The following is a 12,711-nucleotide window of genomic DNA, read 5'->3' on the forward strand; positions in this document are numbered from 1 at the left end:
GGAGGAGAAGAGGGGCACGAATAATTTAAGCCGCTGATGGTAGCAACGGAAAAAATTAAAAATTAAAGAGGAGTGGTCTCCCCCTCGGTTTATCCCTCTAACCGTTCTCCTCTATCACCCTGCCTCGCCCTCAGGGGGGCTGGGGAGAGGGAAAGGGGAGGGAGTGTAGCCCCGCAGCAGCGGTAGCTGCGCGTTTTTCCGGCGTGGGTTGCAGTACAGCCCGCAACCCACGCCGCCAGAAAAGTTGGGGTCGAGCTGGGACAAATCATCAGGAAAGGTGGTAAAATTATGGAGAAAAATAAAAAATTTTTTTTAAAAAAAAAAGTGTGTCCCCCGGGGTGGAAGCATCCGTATACCCGGAGCATCCGAGGCCGTGCTCGGGGATCGGGGTTGGTCCTCGCCTTTCTTTCGGGTCTCTCGTCTCGTCCCCCCTCGTCTTCCACGCGATCTCGGCAATCCACCTTAAATCGCTGCGTCTGCAGAGAGAAAAAAAAAAAAAAAAAAAGAAAAAAAAAAAAAAGTCTGTGTGTGTCTGCAGCGACCTTGCCATGATCTAAAGTGTTTTGTTTACAGTCAGGCACCCCCGATGGCTGCAGCAAATCGGGACAGAGGCAGGCGCCCGCCCGTAGTAGCAGTGAAGCGTGGAGAAAAAAAAAAAAAAATACAGGAAAAAAATATACTCGAAAGTCCCGGAGGGAAGCTGTGGAAAGATCAGAGCGCCATCGTCTTGCAAAAGAGGGGCACAGCAGTGGGGCTACGGGGGAGGCGGTGCGGGGTGGGGACGGGGGCGAGAGCTGGGCCTCTCCCGCAGAGCTCCAGCCTCCCCCCAGCCCGCTCTGCCCCGCTCCGGGGCAGTCTCAGCTGAAGATGCGGCCAGTCAAAGAGGAGGAGAGGATTAGAGAAAGAAAGAAAAACAAACAACAACACGAAACCCCAAACAAAATTTGGAGGAGTGAAGCAGGAAGGAGGGAGGACTGTTTATGAGGAGGTCTGGGTGAAGAATGTCCTGTCTCCTCTAACAGACTCTGGACACCCTGTCCCCTCTCTTCCCGTTACCCCTCTCCTCGCTCTTATTTGGGCTTTTCCACTGGCACAGCTGCTTGCTGTTTTTCTTTCCTTCAGAATCGCTTAGGCAAGCCTCCTGTCTTCTTTTTCGCCACCCTTCTTCCCCAGGACTTTATAAGGCTGTCCAGTGAACCAGCAAAGCCCATCCAAACTGCACACACAGAGCATCTGGGTTGCTAGGGATTTTACATATTCCCTTGCAAATAGCAGGAAAATTGGGAATCATACCTGAGCTCTTCAACCAGGATGTGTCCTCCAGAACAGAGAATGAAGAAAGCAGGAGTATGGCATGACCCATCTGGAGGTTTGAGGAGGTTTGCTCCTAATCCTCCTCAGCTGAGGAGAAACTGCTGCTTCCCCACCTCCCCAGTTTTTCAGGCCAAGTGCTGATTTCTTGAAGAGATGTGGGGCAAGCCTGCCATGAGATTTGAGGTGTAGGCCCCAAGTATTCACCATTTAATATTCACTGAACAGGATCCCTTCCCTTCTGGGCAGGATTAGGGCCCAGTGAGGTTCAGCGGCAGGGACTGTCAGGAAGGAAAGAGCCACTTTAGTGTCCAAAGGCTCTGGGACATAATCCAGCAGTGCCCAAGACCAGAGCCTGGGGGGCGCGAGGAGATGCTACCCTCCTGTGCAAGTGGCGTTCGAGACCTTTTGCTCATTTGCTGTAAACTCTAGAGGGAGCCTAAGGACAGAGATCAGGCCAGGACCTGGCCTCGTTGCTGGCAGCGTCCCCAGTGCCCACCTGGGCTGTCCCTGGGCAGGTCCCGCTCCCATCCCTGCTGCCGGCGCTTCTGCGGGCTCTGCTGCCGCTCCGCTGTCGGCAGGTGGGGAGCAGGGGTGTCCAGGGGTCCCAGCTTGGCACCACCTGCAGCAGCCTTGGGTAGGTGCCAGGACCAGCCCCGCAGATTTTGAGCCCTTGTGAGGGTGCTGGCAGCGGGTACAGCTTGGGGGTGTCTTTAATGGGATTTGAGGGTGTCCTTAATGGGATTTGTTTTAAAAGGCAGGTACTATGTCAGAAATGCCTTCTCTACGCTATAATCATATAATTACACAGTTATGTCTGCAGAAGATACAGGTTAAATTACTAGCACTGGAAGTACTCATTCTTCTCTCTTTGGAGCTCTCCGCTTGTCACCAGCTTCCCTTGACTTGCTAAAGGAGTAAAATACCCTGATGTTGTCATGGGGAAGACTCTTCTGGTCTGGCTCAGACAATTTTATTTTGTTTTTCATTTTCTTTGAAGTGCAAAAGAGGAGAAAACTGCTCTTGAAGTACAGGTGAAGCCAGGAGTGTCCTACAGCCAGCAGTGATGGATGCACTTTTCTGGGTAACCAACTTCCCCTTTTACAAACCAGGAACAAGAAAGAGGATGTTAATATACAGTCCCGAAATATAAATACACACACTCACACGTGATTATGTTGAGTTATCCCAGCAAACACTACTGTTGTAGAGGTGAGGTCTAAATCAGTAAATTGATTATTTGCTGTGAACTGATCTAATTTCTCTGAAGAAAACACAACATTAAAAAAAAAAGTAATTTTCAATCCAGTCTAACTCCATGTCTGTTAGACTTCCAATTGAATACACGACATAACCCATGCCACGTTGTTAGAATAGCAAATTTTTGACATAAGTCTTAACTAGAGGCTTATGGCAGCTAAAGTTCCTTTCCCTTTCCGTGTTGTTTCCCTTCCCTTCTGCTCCTCTCTCCCTCCCCTTCCTCTTGTCCTTCCCTTTCCTTCTCCTTCTCCCCCTCTCCCTTTTCAGGGTGTGTAGAGGATTAACCTGCTCCATGCTTATTAAGTTCTAAGTATTGAAAGCCCAAAGCAAAAGCTGAGCACCAACAATAACCAGGAGCTATTATTGTCGCTACGAAATTAAACAGTTTTCTAGACACTTGCTTCACCACCTATGCCTTTAAGAAAGTTTTCCAACAGAATAATTATGTGCAGTGGAAATGAGTTGTCCTGTTTTTCTACAAAGCCTGAAGTGAACCTTTCTGGGAAGGGAATGATATTTTGTAGCAATGTTTTCTCAAGTACAATTCTTTAGGTTCCTGAGTGATGACACATTGTACAGCAACTCTCTTGGCACAAGGCGTTCATCTGTGAGAAGGGATGCTGGCCCCATTTCTTAGAGCCATTCATTAAATAAAAACACCCTGTGTCATATGTTACGTTCCTCTGAAATGTTTAATGTTTTTAGTGCATGAAATTATATGGTGCCTGGATAATTTTTTTTTTCCCAGAACACAGCACTAACCTCTAAGTCAGTTACTGAACATTGTTGGAAGAGCTTGTTATTTTTCAGTAGTGTTGTGTTTTGTTTTCATTTGGTAGGATCCCAGCTTCATGCAATAGGCTTTTTCAGAAATACAGAACTATGTAAATGTGATGCTTACAGTTGACCACAAAGAGGCCGCTCACCAAAAAAATACTCCGACATAAAAACATCTGCATCTGTTAGAATTTTAGGCATTCTGGGTGCTGTTTACATGAGAATCTAGCCCAGTTCTCTTTTTTACTTTTTTTTTTTATTATTTTTCTTCTTTTTCTTCTTTTTCCTTATTTTTCTTTTTGTTTTTCTTTTTTTCCCCCCTTTCTTCAAATCTTTCCCCAATGGGCTGTATTAATTGCCTTAGGATCAAGAGGTCTACAAACATCTTCCTTATATAAACAGAGGAACTGGTCTGGCTACTTTCTAAACCCTTTAAGGAAGATGACCCATCTCACATACCAAAATGATGGCATTAAGTAACAGATTACTATCCGGGCATGGGATCTGAATTCTGGTTCTGGCTTCCCTTGGCCATGTCACTGCACATTGCTGCAACTCTCAGCACCTCCATTTCTTCCCCTCACCCTCTTCCTAATCTGCTTAGATGTTTAGCTGTTGGAAACGATCTGTTTGTACAGTACCACATCTTGTTTGTGTTAACCAGCCTAGCGAGGGAATTTTACAGCTCTGGGATGCAAAAGCCAGGGCATTAACCTACAGTAATGGGGTGTTATTACAGAGGAAAATTTGAAGTATATTCTGCAAGCATCTGGCAATGACAAAAATTTTTATGAGGTAAGTGACAGACATTTCAGAGAATCACAGAATCACAGAATGGATTGGGTTGGAAGGGACCTTAAAGATCATCCAGTTTTCCACCCTCCTGCTGAGGGCAGGTACACCTTCCACTATCCCAGGTTGCTCAGAGCACCATCCAACCTGGCCTTGGACACTTCCAGAGATGAGGCAGCCACAGCTTCTCTGGGCACCCTGTGCCAGGGCCTCACCACCCTCACAGGAAAGAATTTATTCCTAATTCCCAATCTAAACCTGCTCTTTGTCAGTGTGAAGCCACTCCCCCTTGTCCTGTCACTCCATGCCCTTGTATAAAGAAGTGCTCCACCACCATTCTTCCAGCCATGCCCACCAGGATGGTCCTGCCAGGGCAAGAGCCTCCTTAGCACAGTTAACAATGGGCTGAATCAGTGCTCCTGACCCTGTCCATGACTGACCTAAACCAGCCAAGCCTAAAGAAGCTGGCAAGTCAAAAAGCAAACATTATTTCACTGAATCCAGTCTATTGCAAAATTTACAGTGGCCATGGTTTTAGTGGCTAATGAGAAAGATAGAAAAAGAGAGGCCTTTTATTTACTAGCACTTGTTTTGGGTTTCCCTCATAAGGAGTTAAATGTTTCTTTGAGCAGAGGCCTAATCTGCTGTGATTTTGACTCTCACAAGCTGCTTGGTTACTCCCTTTGCTCTTGCTGCCAGCAGCTAAACTGGGACATCTATTTGAAGAGGAGTACCTGAAAGCATCACTTTTATCTCTAGTTTGAAAGGCTTTTTGAGAACAACTTCCACTCAAGATGTTTGCAAAGTTATCATTGCAAATATAGCAGTTTATATTTAATAACTGACTTGAATGACAGCAACAAAACATAGCTAATACTATGAGATTCCCTGGCAATTCTCTTTTTCTTCTGTTGCCTCCCATTCCAAGCCTGCAAAAGACAGATGAGAGATCACAAAAACAACAAAAACTATAGTCTGACTCAAAAATTGTTCCTTGGATCCCTGTAACAATGCCCTTAAAGAAGTTTTCCTATTCCTGGTGGTCTCCAGCACTCTCAAGCCATAGTCAACCTCTCAGAACTTCTTTGCCCTTCAAAACCAATGAAAACTACCAAAAATTAACCCAAGCCTTCATCTGTCCCTGTGGGTGTGATTTTGAGCCTACAACAACCCTGCTGTTTCAAGGTGGAGGGGGCGAGGGGCTGAAGAACCTGAGCGCAACCAGAGCTTCCCAGGCCAGTAGGAAACCCTTTCTTGCAAGTCTTCAGAGCAAACTGTGAGACCTTGCTAGACCCTACCTTGGGATTGCCTTGTTCTGGTGTGGTTTGTTTGCTTAGCCACAGAGTTAGAAACAAAAAGCCCAACTCTCAGCATGCAGAAGAAGTTGGTCAGCCACCCAACAGGCCAAGTTAAGCCCGCTGAGAAGTCAGGACCAGCTTATCCAAGGCATTCAGGTGTGTATGCAGCTTTGAAAACCTGTCTCTAATTCTCTAGAGCGTGGTTGGCAAGAAGCCTTCTCAGGGTGCCCAGCAGGGAAGGGAAGGTTGGGATCTAATGGCTCTGAGTACATAAAGTCGCTTCAAGGATTTTATAATGCTTGGTTTTCAAAAAAATAAAATGTTTGTGTTCTTTATAATTTCTACTCTTTCAAGGCTTCCTCCTTACCCACAGGAACCAGAAGCTCATTCTGCTGCAAAGGAAAGATTCAACGATTCTGGCAGTAGCATGGCTTCAGGACCATGAGATTTAAGACAAAAGCTGATTGACACATCAGAACAGTGGTAAGTGCTCACACCAGGAGCTGAGGTCCACTTTGGCTACACAAGGGAGACGTTGACTTCATCTCTGGACATATGATCTGGAGAAGTATTTGGGGAGACTCTTTAAAGTTAGATAGGTTAGGTTTGAAAGCTACTGTAGTCCTGTTTTCAGGTGTGACTTTAGCACTAGGGCACCTCGACTTCGTTATAATCATGCAGACCTCCAAGGTCACATTCTCAAAAGTAGTTACATCAATATAATGTAACTACATCATTTTGCTGCCTGTGAAAAATGTTTTGACTTAACTGAAATGATTTTAAGTTGATCCTATTGCTTCTGTGAATGTTCATAACAATAAATAGATAAAATAAATTTAAAATAAATTTTAAAATAGTAATTTCTTTCTTCTTACAAATTGCAGATATTTGTAAGGGTGATTTAGTGGAATCTCTCATTGAGAACAGCAGCATGTTCTACAGCTTTATTGTCTCACTGCAAATTCTTGGTAGAAAAAGCTGATGATAATGGTAGTAAACTGTTTTTTTCTTTTGTACATTCAGATATTGGGCATCTGTAGCTTGGGCCCTGGGGGCTAGTTATTTCTGAGCAATTTTACAGAGTTTGTATTTAATTAATAAGTAATTTGATTCTTTTCCTTTTTGACCTCTAACAAGTGATAACAGCCTATCTTTCAGAAAGACAAGTACAAGGCTTTCTTTTCCCCAGTCAGTACTGAGCTCTAGGTCTGGAAAAAGGCCAGAGCACACAGGGACAATGTTCCACAGTAACATTTTGTGCCTCATTAAAAAAAATAACAACAGTAACAACGGCCGACTCGCACATGAAATAAAATGTCTTTCTGTTCCTCCTCCTTTTGTTTTACAAATATTCATTTATTCATTATACTTCCTGTAAAAATGCCTGCAGACATACACATTCACACTGGATTTTCTGCTGAACAAATGATGTGTTAAGATGTTTTGTGTTATTTTTATGAATTTAGTTTGGCTTACATCAAGCTACTGTGAAAGATCCCCCATATCAAGGTCTCTGTGGCAAGGAATTTCTGGGTGACTAATGATTTGGATTACTTCAGTTTGGGGGTGCTTCTCTTAAAAAAATCTGCCGAAACCCATTCCTTCTATGTTCTCTTATATTGAGTACCTTAAAGCTGAGAGACTTCTAAGTCATTCTGGAAAATATTGGCCTGGAAGACTTCACCCATCTGTGCAAATACACCACAATCCAATTAAACTGGCAGACTTTGCAATTATTTGCAGATTTCCACAATCTGGCAGCAGCAAGCAGATACAGCTTGCGTTGCATAAGTGAGTTGTCGCAAGCCCATGTGCCTGTGGGCCTGACAGAGCTCCCCAAAATCCTGGAGGAGTAGTGGGCAGCGTGATGTGTCCTGCAGATGGGCATACACCAAAGGGATGGGCTTTAGTGCCAAAAGCAACCCCTAGCTGAGCTCCTGGCCCCAAAAGGGCAGCGTTAAACATTACAATTTGTTGCACCATCCTCTCCACAACTACAGTGTCACAAAGCAAATTTAAGAGGTTACCATCCTTTGCCACTTATTCTTCAAATTTAAGCAAGGCCTTTAAAATTAAACTGTAAGAAAATAAATTAATTAAAATAAAAGGACTGCTACAAACTGTTGATCTTTCACCACTGATGAAAAGGGAGGTCAAATGTGGCCTTTTCTGAGGAAGGAGAGAAGGTGCTAAACTCAGTAGTAACCACAGGACTACTTCCCCAACCCATGTCAGCACAGAGTCGAGCTAATGTTTGTTGATAGCAGAGGGAATGAGGGTTGGAGAAGAGGGAAGGTGAGCTGGATGATTTCTGTGGCAGTGCCCCATCAGAGTGTTTGTAGGGGATGGGATTCCCTCTGCCAGACAGATTGAGATACTCAAAGGCTCAAAAGTACTTTAAGTACTTTGAGTACTCAAAGATACTTTCAATTCAAAGAAGCAGTGTGTTTGTCCCTAACAGCTGATTTGAAGCTAATCACATTCTAAGTCCAAGCTTCAGGCTAACTTCTTAAAATCTAGGCTTAGACTCTTGTAAAAAGCCCACCAAAACAAAACTCTTAAGATCTTCTTTGAAGTCACATTTTTTTCTGCCATCACCATTTCCAGCTGCACATTTTCATCCTGGTTTCACTTCTCCCTCAGTGGAGTGGATGGTCCTCTTGGGCAAGGTTTTAGCTAAACCTGGGAGTGTCCCAGGTTAAACTAGTAATAAAGGAGGGACAGAGTGTGGGTTTGTTTAATACTCAGTGTAGTTCCTAGGTCTGGTTCACAGCACAACCCCACCAGCAGCGGTGTTGGCAGGACCCTCAGGTCAGTAGATGGTAGGCACTGAATCTTGGCCCCAGGTGCTCAGCCATGGAAGGAATTCCCAGTCCTTGGCCTGTCCCTGCCAGCTGGTATTTCCATGCAACATGAGAAGGAAGTCCCCCCAAAGGAAATTAGATGTTTTCACAAACTGTGAGGTCGCTGGATCCCCCTCCACCCCCCCCACCCCCCCCCACAATGTGAGTGGACAGGCAAGGAGCTGAAGCAGCAATTTGAGCAAGGATCCAAGTAGGTGAGTAGTAGGAAAGGCTGAGGTGGGAAGCTCTGGTCTGAGACCTCCTGCTCTCAAGATCTGGTCTAGTCACCACCCATGGCTGCTGCAGGCTCTTCTGGAAATCATAGAACTGCAAGGAACACCCATCTCTGCACAAGCCCCAAAACACAGAGGAGGAGGGGATGAGGGAAGTGAAACCTCGTTAAATTGTGGTACCCAGCCTGTGTGGGAAACCCATCTCAGGTGGGACCCATTTCAGCAGCCTTTCCTCTCAAGATCTGCAGCCATGAGGATGCTCAAACTCTTCCTTTCCAGAAACAAGGAATCAATACCTTCAAATAATGGCTGTGTGCTCGCCACAGCACAGAGCTCATCCAGCACCCTAACCAACAAGTTCTCCCAGGTCATGCAGCCTGGGGTTTCCTGCTTGTCTTCTGGGGTTGTTCCAAGTTCAGGGCTTGAAACACAGGTCTTTTTAAAATTAATATAGATGTTATTAATTCTCTGTCTACTTCTTTTGTTCTGATATTTACTTATGTCTTGCAAAATGAAAATATTTCACCAGAGGTGAACTTACAGTCTCTAAGATAAACAGTTCAATAGTCTTCTCTGAATAACCATTTTAAAATGGTTCCAAGTAGCACGATGTTCTAGCCATGTGGTGTAGGCACTTATATATACAATAAGGGAGAAAATGGATGAACAAGCAGCAAAGTCAAAAGAAATAGTCCCAGAGCATTGTTCTCTACTTGGATAACACAGCTCAGGCTTTTAATCTTAAGGCTGGGATTTAAGTAAGTCTCCGTTATTGCTGGTACATCCCCCTTTCTCCTTATTGCCATAGACTATCTTGTTGCCATTTCCTGCATCAGTTTCTGGGAAACTGAGCTCTTCCAGCAAGGAGAAGATCTCCTGATTTGTCATCTTTCAAGTCCATGGAGGTGAAATAGCATTGGCTCATCATTGCTGAGGTAGTTTCCAGTGGTCTATGAAAATCACAGCTATCACAGATCACAGGGTTCGAGTCATTTCATTTTAGCTGTGTAAAATGGGACTCCTCATGTAAACTACTCATTTTCTCACTGGATGGAGCACCTGCTGCCTTATGTGAGGCAGATGCCCTGGTTCAGGAGCAGCACGGTGACCTCCCTCGGGTCACTCAGTCCATCTGCACACAACACCAATATGATGGATGGCAGAAATGGTGTTTATTGCTGAAGAATTTGACACTTTATAACCTAGGTTCACAGTATTACTCCCATCTGCTTTCATCACAGCTAGGTGCTATTGGCTAATTACGGGGTCATTACCATAAACTATGGAGGAGGGGGGGTGACTATCTGTTACATCCCAATATCTTCCAAGCACTGGGCCCTAGCTTCCCACATTTTCCCCTCCCCCTTATGTCTAACTAAATTTGCTAGAATATAAGGTATATTAGTCTTGAAAGTTCTAACGTTATTTTATGTATATATATTTCTAAACATTTTATCTAACTTACCTATATTATGAAAAGTTTTAAAAGTAGATATTATAAACTTGAGTAAAATATAAGGTACACTATACTTAACTAAAAGGCTAAAAACTTATAAAATAGACACCGCAGTTTTTCATTAACAAACATAAGGCACACGTGGCGACCAAGTGCATTTTTAGAGCATCTGCTGTCTTTCTACAAACAGGATGTTGACTCTCTCTAGTCGGCTCTTGACAAAGGACACAAGCCTATTTAAAACACACGGTCCAAAGATTAACACCAATAAGATCATCAAAATTGGCCCGATCAGGGTAGACACCAGGGTGGTCAGCCACGGAGATTGGTCGAACCAAGATTGGAACCAGCTTTGCTGGGCTTCTCTCTCCACCTTCCGTTGAGACAGCCTGTCTCGTAGCTCAGCCATGGTGTCTCTCACTACTCCAGTGTGGTCTGTGTAGAAGCAGCACTCCTCCTTCAGGGCGATGCAGAGGCCTCCTTGCTGCATGAATAGAAGGTCAAGACCTCACCTGTTATGCAAAACAACCTCAGAGAGTGAGGAGACTGACTTTTCTAGAAAGGATATGGATTTCTCAATTCTCTGTAGATCTTCATCTACAGTCATCTGTAGCTGAGAGAGACTCTGACTCTGGGTTACCAGGGCGGAGACACCAGTGGCCGTACCAGTTCCTCCCAAGCAGAGCAGCATTGCTATTGACAGTCCTGTCAGCAGCAATCTTTTCTGGAGGTGGTCTGCTCGCTCAAGGTACTGGCTCACTTCTTCTCCGGAGTGGTATGGGACCCTGGGAACAATCACAACTTCCACACAAAAATCATTAGAAACTCTGAAGTTATAAACTGATAGGCATGGGGTAATTATTGCCGGGTCTGTGCCCATCAGCCACTGCAGGCTGGAGCCTTGCAGTCTAGGATTTATTGGTGAGTGAACTCTCTGTCCCCCATCTGTCACCCGGACTGAAAACACTAGTGCGGCTGAAGGGACCCAGCTGGCACATGCAGCTTTTTATTTATCCCCAGTCAGTGAGAGGAGTATCCTCTCTCAGTGCTTTTTTAATGTGGAGGGGAATATTCTTGTTTATCTTTGTTGTTTCCTCCTCTAAGGAGTCAGCTTCAGACCTCTCATCCTCGCTAGTATCTCTGTAGGAGCCGGAACTCGACTAGCTCATTATTTCCGGTTTCCCATGCCTTTTTGTTGGGCTCTGGCCCCACCTATGTCCCTTGGGGGAGGGCCATTCCCTCCCTCCTGGTTCTCCCCGCCCTTCACTCTGCCCTTTGATCCTCCCTCTGTTCCACTCTCTGCTCCTTTCCCCCTCTCGGCTCGCGCGCCCTTCCCCTCTCCTTCACATACCTTTCCCTCTCTCTCTGAACACCTCCCCTGCATCTTATCTCTTTCGTTTCACATTCTCTTTCTTTCTCACGTATTTTATCATTCTCATCCTCCCGACCATGTTCGCTCATCAACACCACTGTTTGTTCCCTGTTCCCACCAAGGACATTTTCCCCTCACTCTTTGTCTTTTTGCTCAGCACCATCTTGGGATACATAGGGTGGTGGTTCCCCCCGGGCTCTCCCCCCAGCACCCCTGGCTTCCTCTGTTAACTCTTTCCAAAAGGTTTCTGCTCTTTGCTGTTTCTCTGTGAGCAGATCGGGATTTGGGAATTGAGGGGACATATCACACTCTTGTGACCCCTTCGGCTCAGCCAAGCCGCTCTCGTCTGGGGGGCTGTAATGTCTGGGTGGCTGCTCTGACCCCAAATTTCGGGGTGGCCAGCAAATAACTTTTTTGCCTCCCTCCAAGTTTCTTCGGCAAGGGTTTTAGTACATCTGTCCCACACCTTAGGGTGGATAATCTTTACTAGTTGATTTATGACCCCAATATACAAAAGCCTTGCAATAGCAAGAGTAAAAGCCTTAGGTTTACAATCTATACTACATTGTTTATATAATTGCAATACAACCTTTATCAGCGCTTCCATCTTCCTTGTGGGCCCAGGAACGTCTCTCCCGCCAGGACAGGTCCAGCCGTCCTGACCGTTACTCCCGTTTCCCAGACGATCCCCGCTCTCCGGATTTGGATCCCACTTTTCAAATTTGAATCCCGGGTTTTTGGCACCACTTTGCTGCCTTATGCAAGGCAGACACCCTGGTTCAGGAGCATCATGGAGACCCTCCTCAGGTCACTCGGTCCATCTGCACACAACACCAATATGATGGATGGCAGAAATAGCGTTTATTGCTGAAGAATTTGACACTTTATAACCTAGGTTCACAGTATTACTCCCATCTGCTTTCATCACAGCTAGGTGCTATTGGCTAATTACGGGGTCATTACCATAAACTATGGAGGAGGGGGGGTGACTATCTTTCTGTTACATCCCGATATCTTCCGACCGCCAGGCCCTAGCTTCCCACAAGCACCATCAAAAGATAAGTCATCCCTCTTTTCTGGGACACCCGCTGGGATTGGTGAATCACCCTCTGGATGTGACCATGTCTGTCCATGGGCTTCAGAGAATACCTGCACGTCAAGTCTAGACTGGATGTGAACTTCTTGTCAGCCAAATTTAAACGGGTCTTGCCCATAGCGCTGGCATCTCCCCGAGGTTTCCAATTGCAGCAGCATTGTAACAGATGCTGAGAATACATTAAATGCTTTCCTAATGTCACATTCCCATGTCTGCAATCATGGTAATTCGCAGTAGTTTCGCAATTGCAAACAAGCAGGAAGCCATCTGCAA

At 45.3% G+C, this 12,711-nt stretch overlaps 1 long non-coding RNA gene across 1 annotated transcript; it reads right to left on the reverse strand.

Annotated features, from left to right (window-relative positions):
- Window positions 1-9,664: 9,664 nt before the first annotated feature.
- On the reverse strand, window positions 9,665-12,391 carry LOC107204223. The gene is made up of 2 exons (XR_001521506.3): window positions 11,932-12,391; window positions 9,665-10,454 (listed from the first exon to the last, which is right to left on the reverse strand). It is a non-coding gene; the product is annotated as an uncharacterized LOC107204223 (long non-coding RNA).
- Window positions 12,392-12,711: the final 320 nt, after the last annotated feature.

Source organism: Parus major, chromosome 1A (genome assembly GCF_001522545.3).
Source record: "Parus major isolate Abel chromosome 1A, Parus_major1.1, whole genome shotgun sequence".
NCBI lineage: Eukaryota > Metazoa > Chordata > Aves > Passeriformes > Paridae > Parus > Parus major.